Source organism: Tachypleus tridentatus, chromosome 6 (assembly GCF_004210375.1).
Source record: "Tachypleus tridentatus isolate NWPU-2018 chromosome 6, ASM421037v1, whole genome shotgun sequence".
Classification (NCBI taxonomy): domain Eukaryota; kingdom Metazoa; phylum Arthropoda; class Merostomata; order Xiphosura; family Limulidae; genus Tachypleus; species Tachypleus tridentatus.
In genome coordinates this window covers 75,135,548-75,149,483 of record NC_134830.1, presented here as the reverse complement: position 1 = coordinate 75,149,483, position 13,936 = coordinate 75,135,548, and the positions used below count along the sequence as shown (strand labels likewise).

Sequence of the window (13,936 nt, the reverse complement as noted above, 5' to 3'; positions counted from 1 at the left end):
CTTCGTACACTAAGCTAGGAAAATAAAAAAAAGAGACCTAATATCGAACATTAATATATATATAAACTTCTTTTGAGTTAAGACATATTAATTTCTTAAATATATTCAAGCTTTTTTCTTTGAAATGTAAGAACATAAGAAATGATGGGTGCAATAAAAATTTGCTCTGGAAATTAAATATATAGATATTCGTGTAATTAGTTCGAATAAAAGATAATTCGTTATTGCGTGTTTGGCTTTACGTTGCTCAGCAATTTTACAGGATAAATGGTCTTGCTGGTAAAGGTCAATTACTGAACATTTTGTCATACGTACTCATGGCAGTGTTGTACTGAAAATAGTCGAGATTTTGGAATTATATTAGTACCAAACATAATACTCATTATGCCATGTTTTACATTTGCAACAATTTTTCACGACATTAAAATACGCAAACCGTTATTATGAATTACGATTAATATTCTGTGAGCAAGATATATCTACCCTCCATCACGGTCCTACTAGGACAATGGACCAATAAGAGTACTTATATTTGTCGCTAAATCCTGTCGACCAATTGAAAGATAGATACCATTATATAATACCACATATTAAAGCTAAAATTTAAATATTCAAAGTCGCATATAAGTAGAATGATAAAGTGTGGTTCCTCATACACTACTAATTAAGCAAGAAATTAGTAAAGAAATAAAACTTCCTAGAAGATTTGCATGAATAACATGTATGTTAAGGTTGGAGATAGCTTAAGATTTCAGATGTATGCAAGGTCACTTTCTTGGTTAGAATATGTTTGTGACGTTGCTTGAGCCTCAACGATTTTATAATGTAAACGTCTCTAAAAGGACACATAAGCCACACTTGTTTGAACTGTCAAGACGTTAAAATAACCTTTCAAAATTTATATTCTGTGAGGAAGTAGGTATCCAAACTCACTTTATTGACGCTTAGATATTTCTTGGGGAAACAAAAGGTTTGAATTAGATTGTATTCTTAATACCAGACACTCAGTGGCACAGTGGAATGTCTTTGGATTCTTACAGTGCAAAACCGGGTTTCAATATCCGTGGTGAGCAGAACACAGATAGCCCATTGTGTAGTTTCGTGCTTAATTTAAAAAAAATAAACAAACTTGACACTGATAGCTTTTATTAGGTTCATCGACATATAATTTTATTCTTTATATCCAATAGTATTTTCACTTACTGAACACATCAACGCCTCTTTAAAACTTGTCTGTCCCCACCCTCACGGTTTAATCGTATGTATAATAGATTATAAAGGTAAAAAATGGTTTTCGATATCCACAGTGAACAAAGCACAGTAAGCTAATCGTATTTTACGCTTAATGAGAAAGTCATTTGTTTAAGATGAAATATGTTTATTTCAAAACGGTTTGTGCGAATAATAGATAATTAAACATGATCTTCTACATGCCTGTGATGTTTCTTGTTATTATTAACTTGATTAAGTTGTGAAATAGTACTTGTGAATGTGTAGTGTTTAAGTTAAGAGAAATAAAGAGAAGGGTTATTATAGATGTAACAACTAGTAACACGAATACATTTTTGTGTAAAAAGTAATGTTCAGAACTACACAGGAGACTTTGAAACATGAACTGCAAAAGTAAAATATATGATAAAAAAGAAATTATATTCAATAATAATATATAATAAACAAAAATATAAGAATTATCTTGAAATGGAGTATCAGAAGGTCTACAATTAGGAAAACTAGGAGGTGGAGAATTTATGTGAGAGTGAGACGCAAGAGCAGAAACAATACATTCTGAGGGTTGCGAAATGTAGAAGACTTAGAATACACAGAATGTGTTATTCAACACAGCGATCCATCTTTTCTTTTGCGTTTCTGTTTTTATGATCCTGCTGAAAAACAAATTTTAATATTTCTAACCCGGAAGACATCTTTTGGAAAACGTATCTCAGGTCAAATATTTCAAGGCTCAGGAATAACAATCCTTGGTTTAAAACTTGCGACTAGAATAAAAGCAAAACATCAGCATGACTCGTCGTTTACCCTGATACACTTAACCGAATAGAATACTAAACTGTCATAGTTATAATGTTCCCACATTTAAAAATGCAGAGTGCATTCTGCAAACAATCTTGGTTGGAATTTTTGGTTCACTGATCTTCTGCCTACCATGTCGACCACTAGGCCACAGCTTTTTCTTAGGAATAAACCACTCATTAAAAGTGTTTGAACTTTCTTGTAGTTTTCGTTTTTTCTCTCCCTATTTTGTACTCATACATTATTTTTATTAATTAAAATCTAGTACATCACATGCATTACTAAATCACATCTTGGAAAATGTAGTTAGTGTTAGAAATACGCATGTCTGTAATCAATGTCCGCCATTATTTCATTTAACATTCGGGAAGAGAGGTCACTGTTCAGTAGTTTTAGTGTTTTATTATTTGTTTCAGTGTGATTCAGTGCATAACGAATTTTTAATATCAATATAGCTATTTTACAGCATAAAAAATAAATTGATACAAAAGTCTCAACAATGTGTACATTGTGTTAGCAGTGAATGAAAGCTATCATTGAACTGATAAAAGTTACGTGTATCAGTTTTCATTAGCTGAAACTGTTATAATTAACGTAAAAGTGATATTATTGCGCTTAATATTTGATATCATAGCTAAAATAAAATTTTAAATATGGTATTTAGTCCTTCTTACAGCTATCAAACCAAATATGTCTTAAATAACTTTTAATACACTTTAAGTACATTGTTAACTTGTCAACGGTGACAAGTTACTGATATAATTCGTTATTACTGGACTAATAATTCTTTTTTTAACAGGAATTATATTATTAAATTCTAATTAGACAATCAGGTTTTAGTATTGTAACATGCATGTTAATTTAATTTTTGCGGCTTAAAATTATTTAATACAATTATGATAATCCATAGCGCCAGGCCTTGTACATATCTTGAAATTCCGTGACTGGGAGGGCAAAATTTGTAAACCATAAAGATATATTTATAATATACACAAGATATTTTTGAAGGCTAAACTACACATTTTAGTAAGATTTATGCTTTAGTTTAACAGACGTTTTCAACGAATGTCACAGATAGTATTTGTTTTTCCTACATAACAATTTATGCATGAATAAGTTTCGTGACATGCGATATAATATTTTCCGTCATTCGTTTTTCCTAAGAGTATGTGGCACTTCTTCGTATACTTTAAACTTATTTGTTTGTGATAGGAAGTATCATTAGCTCACTTAATAGTATTGACCAACGTTAGAAACAAGAATAAAAACAAAACAAGCAACACACATATGAACAATAGCAGCTGTCTTACTTACAATCCTTTTTTCATTTTTCTTCAAGTAACAGTTTCGAATTAAAGCAACGCCATCTGCTCGTACGTTGCACACTCTTTAACTATGTTTCGTGTGCTTCAGTTACTATAGTTGCTGACAGCTACAGAACAAGTCCAATTTGTTCAAATACATCATTATCACAAGACGTCACAATAGTTTTCATCGAGCACGAGGACAAGTGAAAACGATTAGTACCCCCCATTAGGTTAACTGTAGATAGATGATAGGATAAATTCTAAAGTTAGAGTATTACAACAGATATAACTTGCATCATGTAAACAATCGTATCAAACATTTTTTGTTCAATATAATGGATGATTACGTAATTAACTGGCCTACAGATTATATTTACTTATTTTATGTAACCACATAGTGTACTAATTCAATATACGATAGAAAATTCCCATAGATAGCGAGTTAAGGTTTACAACTCATGAGAAATTTTCGTGATAATTTTCGGCAAATTAATTTTTGGAAATACCATACATTAAACAAATTCCAGCAATTATTTACATTATTTATTTATTTTTTGTTTAAATAATTTTGATTAAAGTCTCGGGTAACCACTGAAAATGTATTCGCCTGACATTTTCAAAACTAATTATCGGTATTTTCTTACGCCAGACAATTCAGTAGTTAATTTTAAATGACTAATTAAGTGTCACTTACAACAATATTGTCACCAAAATATAATTTATAAAGGAATACTAAAAAACAGATATGTTTTAGTGGTATTAAGACCTAGTAAGACATACATAGCAGTCTATAAATACGAAAACTTAAACTTAACATTTTGTGTAATAAACACACATTCTACAAAAATGTCCACGTATTCAGTGTTGTGAAAGTATGTGTTTATAACAAATATTAGAAACATGGTAATAGCAAACAATCTTTAATTATGGATATTTAAAAATTGTTTCAAATTGCATCATAGATTTATAACTATAAAACAATAATAGGTATTTATAGCAAAGTTTGTATGCAAAGAAAATTTGAGAAAGAACACAGATTTAAACGATAACAATAAAGCGGAATGTATGATAAAAACGCGGCAATGATATAAGATGAAATAAAGAGAAAGGTTACAATAGAAGCACAAACCACCGAAACTTTAATGAAGTAAATGAATAAAAGTTGAAAATCTACAAATGATAACATTGGCTAGTTGATGTTTTTATTTACTATTTGGCGATTATCAGGAATAGAATAGCTTTTTTTAACAAATAATTTATAATCTGTTGACCCAGATCCAACAATTTTAATGTTTTTCAAGAAGGCTGAGGGGTGATTGTTTTTTGCTATAATATTGGATATAAGACTCAAGAGGATTAGTTAGTTCATACCCGTGTCTTTAAAATTTTGTTTCCCTTAAAATACGAAAGAACTATCTGATATTTTGATTGCATTTTTGGTAGGTTTTATTTTATTTTTTAAAATGTTTGGGTGATAGCAAGTAATAAATTAAAAGTGTAACCACTACTTTGTAATATGTTATAAAATTTCAGAGTGAAGTCAGAAGCAGATATCACACGTTTTTTTTTTAAAGTAGGTTTAAAAATATTATATTTAAAAGAGATTTGTATGAAATTAAGTGTATAAGTCACTACATATTTTCTTACGGTAAACAGAATTACAAAGATTTTTTTTTCACTTGGACGTCTAAGAAATGACTAAGATATTGTTTTCTCCTATCTCTATGTAAAATATATTAATTGTAAACTTAGTAAAAAATGTGAAACCACACTCATAACTTTTTTGTTAATATTGAGAGCATATATCAACTTTACTATAAAGTCTATAAATGTCATGTCTGTAAATTGAGAAAAAATATTCGCAAGCTTCATTCAAAACGGTTTTATTACGTTGAAATAAAAGAAACTGTCAACAGGTTTGGAATTTCGCACAAAGCTTCTCGAGGGCTATCTGTGCTAGCCGTCCCTAATTTAGCAGTGTAAGACTAGAGAGAAGGCACCTAGTCATCACCACCCACCGCCAACTTTTTTACCAACGAATAGTGGGATTGACCGTCACATTATAACGCCCCCACGGCTGAAAGGGCGAGCATGTTTGGCGCGACCGGGATGCGAACCCACGACCCTCAGAATATGAGTCGATCGCCTTAACCCAGCTGGCCATGCGGGGACAAATCTTTCTTTTCGTTTCTTATAGCAAAGCCACATAGTGATATCTGCTCAGCTCCCCGAGGGGAATCGAATCCCTGATTTTAGCGTTGTAAATCCGGAGACATACCGCTGAACTAGCGGGTGGCAACTGTCAACAAAGCAGTGGATAAAAATATTAACGTCAATTATTTAGGAACACTTTTTAATAATTCTCTCTGAAACCACGGCAAATTGATGGGCTACGTATTTTAAGTAGGTGTTGATCGATTCATTGCGAGTATTTTATTTGGCTTATTTATAGTACCATAGTTCTCGAACTATCTACATTGAAATCCAATAGTCATTACGATGCTTGTATATCTTAATGTGAGTTCAATGTTAACTTTCTAAATTAGGTTTTTTTAGATATTTCGTGTTAAAAAATATGCCACAGCTTAAATTACAGTAACAGTAATTTCATGGCTAGTAATGAATGCTCCATTGTACTCTTCTGTAATTACAAAAATGTAGGTCTACTCATGTTTACTCATGGATAATATTTTCTATCTTTCTGTGTAATTTCTTTTTGCGCATAATGAACAGGATTTAATGTTTCTTGCTTTAGCTTCAGACTAATGTTACGTGCAAAATTAGGGATTTCAGAGAGCTTATATTCGTTTTGCTAAGCTATTGTAGCGTCTCTTTCTCTTGAGGTATGGGTTAAATAAACGTTAAGGAATAGTACTGGATGTTTGAAAAAAGTGGGTTAACGAAGAAGTAAATACTTCCTTGAATGTGTATCATAAGAATGATTATTTGACATACTTAACCTGGAATTGTGGGATACTGCAGTAGGATTCTAATCTGAATTGAAAGCGTGGTAGAAACATTTGAAGTCGCTTGTATTGCAAAGATATGTTCACTCTTATTTGTAAGGGTTAACAGCGTCTGATAACGACAATGTTAAAAAATCATAACTGTGAACATGAGTAGCAAATTCCAGCACGTCTTTCTTTTTAAATTTTGTATAAATAATAAACATTTGTGTCTTTCCTTTTCTTGTCGTGACTCTTATCAGCTGTAATTTTTTAAATTTGCATTAATATCAGTTCCATCTATCCCAAAATTATGATGAAATCACTGAAAAGCTGTTTCTATAAATGGGGAGTTAAAATTCAAAGTGTACTCCATTTTGACGTTGAAAAACTATAGTTTCATCTGTCAGAAGGCAGAAATAAAATATTTTGCAGTTCTGTGCAAAAACTGAACATTTTTATCATTTTACCATATATATATATATATATATATATATGAAAAAACGTTTTCTGACTTATATGATGTTTTTTCTTTTGTGAAACTATAAAGATTTTTGTTTTTCTGACTTAACATTTGTTATTAGTCAGTCTTCTGTAACTCTTCCTTAAACAAAAACAGTAAATTTAACTGCATTTTTAAAACTATTAGAAATGGTGCATTTATGCTTGAACGGCATCTATATTTTTCTAATTTCGGTTTGTCTGACACTGTATATTTTGTTTAGCAGGCCCGGCATGGCCAAGCGCGTAAGGCGTGCGACTCGTAATCCAAGGGTCCCGTGTTCGCGCCAAACATGCCCGACCTCCCAGCCGTGGGGGCGTTGTAATGTGACGGTCAATTCCACTATTCGTTGGTAAAAGAGTAGCCCAAGAGTTGGCGGTGGGTGGTGATAACTAGCTGCCTTCCCTCTAGTCTTACACTGCAAAATTAGGGGCGGATAGCCCTCGAGTAGCTTTTTCCAAAATTTCAAAAACAAACAATTTTGTTTAGTCATTTTTCCACTAGTGTACGAGATAAACATGATAAGATTCAAGTTGTGGTTTATCCATCATTTCTAGATTTAAATCTCTGCTACTAGATATGGTGGCAAGTTTTCGCATGTTACAAGACACTTGAACGTAATCAATGTCAAAAGTTGATTCAGCCGTCTCACGTTTGTTCAGGTTCTTTTTCTCTCTTCTTCTCTTCTTCCCACATTGTTAACCACACAGATAGATTTTTTTTTAACGGTTGTGCTTTTTGAGCATTTACTACTTTATCTATAATGGCTAGGAGAATATTCATAGCTGGAATGAAATCAATTTAGTTCGTATTGCTACTTTCTCGACATTATCTTTATTAACATAAGTGTTAACAGTTCGAACAAACTATTTATTTTCATGCAACCCTTATCCACCTAGCGTTTACTAGGAGCTTTAGTCTTACCCAGGTTTTGCAAGCTCCAGAGTGAAATAGTTTTTTCGTGTTAAGAATTTGATGCAAAAATTATACCTTTACGACCATTTACTTTTTCAGCTATTACAAATGACAATACAACAATAATCCATCCAATTCATAATTTCTCTATCTGATATTTATCTAAAAAGCTTATTTAATAAATAAAAAGAATATAGCAGATCTGACTGCTATACATCGATCACAAACAAAAGCAACTAGATCCAGTTTATGAAATATCGGTGATTTCCACTAATTCGCGTCGTAGCAATCGCTAAGTTCAGACATAGGTAGTTCATTCGAACAATAGGTAACGGATGAAAAACTTAGCTTAAAACATTTTCAAAGGCTTGAAAATCAGTTTCTTTCTAAACCTGAGATATTATGATGATATAATTGTTTTAGATTACTTAATTTTTACCAAGTTTTTCAATTATTGCTTTGGATTATTTCAGTTTAACGAATGTTTCAGGTTGTGTTCACTCAATGATATTTTCAGTTTTATAACAGAAAAACTCATTTATTTATGTTGGTTGTCCTTTCATTTTTTGAAATACCATTTTTAGTTAAAACGTGAGAACCTAAATTTATGGCTCTTCCTTTGTTTTTTTTTTTGTTTTCAAATTCTATGATTAAACTATTTGAATAACATGCTATATAAAAATCTTTGAAAGTAATTTCCAGGTAGCATTTTACTATCAGAAAAACACAATCCCTCAGTCTATTTTCGACAAAAATATGACTGATTGTTATTCTAAAAAAGTTATTCTAAGAGGATTACTAAAACACGAACGAAATGTACGTGATAGCATAACAATACTATCGTTAAATTTCAGTAGAATAATATAGTTATATTAACGTTCAGTACATTTCACAAAACAATGGATCATGTCAGTGCACTTGTTAGAAGGTTGAAGGACAAAACTACTCAAAATTGTTAATTCCCAACTGTTAAAACATTTTAATTTTAAGATAATAGATAACTATTTCACACTCAATGAAGTTCCGATTTTTTATTCTGCCATTTTCCTTCCGTAACAGTTTATTTAAAGATTTTTATCACTTATATATTTTATGATGTAAAGTATGACAATATGAGTAAAAAAATAACGAAAGTTTAGTGACATATCCTCACTACCTGTACAAAGATACATAAAGGAAAAACAAAATGGATAATTGCAAGACAACAAGAGAAACACAACAAACTATTGAACAAGTGAACAAAGTTCGGAACGAAGGTCATTTACGTTCTCAAAACCAGCTTGTCTTCATTGGACTTTTGCCTCAATGTAGTTAACGTTTTTACACATGGAAGGTTACCCACAGAATTGAATGGACTAAACCAAAATCCAATCAGCCATCAGTATCCTAATAGAGGTTTATTTGCTTCTTGCCAGACTACAGTTTATTTTCAGATTATATTTAGGAGCAAAATAGTATAGATATAATAGTGTTAGTTTTAGTCTATATCGTGCGTGATTAAGATTATGTCGTCAAAGAGTTTTGTAGTTGAGGTTTACCGTAAAGTTTTCAATTGAATGTTTACAAATATTTTTAAACAACGATGAAAACGCACTCTTAAGCCTAAAATCTTTTTCACTCGCTCAAGCCTTGTTTACCATTACATTTGTCACGTGAACAAAGTTTAAATTTGGATCTTTATGTTAAATCAGTTCACATTTCTGCTTAATTAACACCAAAACAAATATTGAATGGATTTTTGTTTACAGGGATTTGAATAATTAAATATGGTTGTAACCACAGACACATGAATACAACAGTAAGGTAAATAGAAACGAGCATATTAAAGGACCTTGCAGTCGTCTGTTTCATATTAATTGATACTTACTTGAGAAATCTATGCAAAATATATTTAACAGATACCGACTGATAGTAGTATGTTTAGGATGAGCGTAATTTGCGTGCTTATACATTTTCCATCAAGATATATACATTCATCAACAGATATTTGTTGCTGGATTAGTGAATGAAAAAAATAATGTTTTTATTCGTCTAGCGATCAATACTTAATAGCCTAGCTTTTCTAATTCTGGAGTTGAGGGATATAATATTAAACACCATTATTTGATAAAAGTCTTTCTCTGTGTGTCCTTTTATAACTGGCGACCGCTGGATTGATTGTCACCAAACTTAACACGAACTCGTAGGGCCCATATGTCTTCCACATGCATTGAACGGTTACGTCAGCTAGTGTTAAATAATTTATATAATATTAATGTAAAGTCGACTATTGTCTATCTTGATGGTGTATTTAATTATTGAGCTCAATTTGTCTTTCATATTTGTATTTTTATTATTATTGGTGATTTCAATATTTCTTAATCACAAAAACGTTTCTACAGAAAACCGACATTACGAGGGTTATGTGAAATAAAAATATTATAAACTAATGCAAATTGATATTTTATTGGTTAAGAGGCTTATCCTACAACATGCATAGATAACTTTCGAGTTAAGAGAACAGACTGAGTCTTTTTTATATACATAAATCAATGCTTAGCTGTCGTGGATTACTTACTCTTTTAATGCACAACTTGAGGATATCCGAAGTTACGTAAACATTCATACTTTCGTGTCAGTTTGTAAACGAGGGCAAAAGTCATCAGCTGATGATGCGAGTATCAATAATTCGTGAACTGGAAAGCATTGTTCACCAAGCGAGAAGTATTAAAGAAAGTGTCAAAAAATAGATAGTTATAATGACGTCACGACATCTTGGGTTTTTCTCCAAGCCAGCACAATCTTGTGGGCCAAGTTCAAACAACCTTGACAGACAAGCAAATGATTGTTTAATTAGGCTTTTAACATTGTCGTTTCAACACTCAATAGTGCATTCTTTGTCGTTATTATGTAAATATAATACGCATAAGTGTATACAATTATTTCTTGTTTATTGTGTTTTGTGTAAGTGACAGGATATGTTAAAATACTGCAGTGTTAGAATAAAATGATTGATTAAACGGTTTAAGTATCAACTGCATTATTTTCCTTTACAGGAATAAATTACTGGTTTATAAGTTGTAATTATATATTTTGGAATTATCAAGATTCAGGAATATAACCAGATATTACAGCAGTTCTTTACATGATGAGCAATACCAATCTATCAAAATGTATGTATCAAATGTGTATGTAATAAATTGCAATAAAATTGCATAACATTGTATAACAAATATAAAACATTTCATTATAATATCTGTCGTATTTTTACAATCAAGTTGTCTAAGTGAGGCCAACAAATTAACTGGTAACTAAATATTTTATTCATCTACACAGTAGTTTTACATTATGCCACAATATAATACATCATCAGGACGATTAAATCACGATCTATATGACATTTTCCATAATACAGTAATATATAGAAATGTATTCGTATTCTTAATTTATAAACTTTAATTATGAACATTCATTTTATCATTTATATCACTGAAATACTAGTGATAAAAGGAAATTTTAAATCTAGATTTTAATTTTCTAGCAAGACTGTTTGTTTATCAGGTTCTCGGTCCTTGGTTATCTTTGATAATAAAGGTTTCAGTTATTTAAAGTTGGTTTTTCTTGGTTGTTCAGTTATGATTTCCGTGGTAATTGAAGCAGCTTAAATTATTTAAATTAAATTTACTCAGTTTAAATTCATATATAATGAAATCAGATCATAACTTTGTATACTCAAAAGAGATGTATATTACTTTATTATTGACACACATATATATATTGATTGGGAAAATAAAACATTTTTAAGTACGGCATTTTTTTATTAAAGTATCTTGTTTTCAAATATTTCTATGTTTTTTTTTTTTTAGATAATGAAATAATAATTAATTACTAATTCCTGAACAGTTTGTTTGGCGATTTTTGTTAATCCGTATCTTATTATTTTCTTTCTGAGTAATTTCACCGTTAGTTGTGTGAATTCATTTAGTCTGGGTGTTTGTGTCATACACAGGGGCGTGGATCCTGGGGGAATGGGTGGGATACATCTACTCTTCTTTTTAGGTGGGGGTATGGTGCATACAATCATCCCCCCTACAGTTTGGTCTGTTGAATTGTCTTATTGCATCACAGGTCTGCAAATTGTGTGTTTGTTCTTGTGATTCTCGTGTTCTTACTAATCGAGTTATATAATTAGGCCTAGGTGTAGGCTTTTTCAGTAGCTAAAATGTAAATCTTTAATACAGGCATGCTTCTAAGGTTTTCGATCTAAGCGATACTTCGTAAGTATCAGTCAGTAGGCCTAAGTATACAAGTTGCTTGTGCAACTATTGCACATCATAATTCACCAGATAGTTGTGAAACAAGTTTGTGCAGTAATGAAAAATCTGACACTCCAAAGGTACAGTGTGGAAAGCCATATCATCCAGACGCACAACTAATACCACGACAGAAAGCAAAATTTCAAAATATCAACTTCCAGGGCAAGTGGTTTGATAGTTCCCATGGCTGCACTTCGACAATCAGACTCAAAAAGTCATATGCTTTCATTGTGTCAAGGCGGAAAATAGAGGCCTTTTTACAAGGAAATTGGAGAGGCCAGTGAAGTATACCTCCATATCCACAGGTTTTTGCAACTGGAAAAAGGCAAAACAGAAATTAAACGAACACCAATCCTCCTCTCAGCACAGATTCGCTATATCTCTAGAAGGTTCACTTGATGTAGCTCCAGTGACTGTCCAGCTACATGATGGAAAAAAGAAGGAGCAGGAAGAATGCAAAAGAAGTCTAGTCAAAATATTCAGAAGTTTATGTTTCTGACTGCGTCAAGGTTTAGCATTACGTGGACATACTGATACGGAGGGGAACTTCCTGCAGTTAATGAAGCTCCTGGAAGAGGAAGATCCTGAGTTGACGGCCTACTTGTCAAAGAAAACCACATTCACATCACCACAGGCTCAGAAAGAAATAATGGAGATGTTCAGCCATCAAATACTGAGGAATATAGCACACGAAGTGCAGCAAATTAAAATCTTTGCATTAATGATTGATGGCACTCAAGATGTTACAGGTGCCGAACAGGAAGCAATATGTGTAGTAGATGAAAACCTTGACATCCATGGGACGTTTCTTGGTTTGTACAGTGTTTCCAATACAACTGGTGAAACAATATCCTCGACTATACTTGATGTACTGATTAGATTCAATTTACCACTGTCAGGATTAAAGCACAAACGTATGATGGAGCCGCTAACATGAATGGTGCGTACAGTGGATGCCAGGCAAAAATAAAAGAGAAGCAACCATCAGCTTTGTTTTTTCACTGGGGAGTAAACAAGGCTAATTTAATAATGCAACATGCAGTTGAAGCTTGTGAATGTGTTCGAGATTCTATCCAGTGGGTACATGAACTTGGTTTCTTGCTTTAGAGGTCAGGCAAATACAAGACAATTTTTGAAAATATTGTATCATTAGACAGCCACAATGGTCCAGTTAAATACCTCCGCCCACTGTGTCCAACACGCTTGTTGTGCCGCCTATCTGCAATTACATGTGCTAATTATCACTACAGTGACATTGTTGATTCTTTGTCTGAATTAGCAAATGAAAAATCAGATCTAGCAGTAAAAACACGAGGTCTGCTGGACAGATTTGACAAAGGAAAGACAGTTTTAGGATTGTTGATGGCTCAGCATCCATTAGCTACATTAGAGAAACTAAACCTGAATTCCAAGTAAATTCAGCGACAGTATCTGGCATTATTGAAGCAACTGCAATGACAGTTGAGCAATTGCGGGTATTGCGAACAGAGGAAAATTACAACAAGATATTTGATGAAGCTGAGAAAAAGGTAACTTCCCTAGATTTGGTGCCTGTTGAACTACCACGCATTCGTAGACCTCCCAGAAGGATCACAGGTGATGGCTCAGCACACCATTCTGCAACAGCTAGAGATTACTACAGAAGCCAATATTTTGAATTTGTGGACACAGTCATAGAACATCTGACCACTAGATTCAATACAGACAACAATGACTTGAGGCAATATCTGGCACTTGAGAATATGATCACATCTGGCAAGATTGACAACTCGGTTATAAACTTCTATCCAGAAATCTCTGCACAACGGCTCGAGTTTCCGTTGCCCATGTTCAAAGGAACAACAAAAGCAGTATCTCTGAAAGGTGCGAAGGATGCTTACTGTAAAATGCATGAAACTAGCCAGCAGATGTTTAGTGAAGTGTTTCTTCTTATGAAAATTTTGC

At 32.4% G+C, this 13,936-nt stretch overlaps 1 protein-coding gene across 2 annotated transcripts in view; it reads right to left on the bottom strand.

Annotated features, from left to right (window-relative positions):
• Window positions 1-3,479, bottom strand: part of LOC143252821 (MFS-type transporter SLC18B1-like) — a 35,731-nt gene extending 32,252 nt beyond the window's left edge. For both annotated transcript variants that reach the window (XM_076505564.1, XM_076505565.1), the window contains exon 1: window positions 3,343-3,479. The gene's annotated coding sequence lies outside the window, so the exon portion shown is untranslated. The remainder of the gene's footprint in view (window positions 1-3,342) is intronic.
• Between the last annotated feature and the right edge of the window lie 10,457 nt (window positions 3,480-13,936).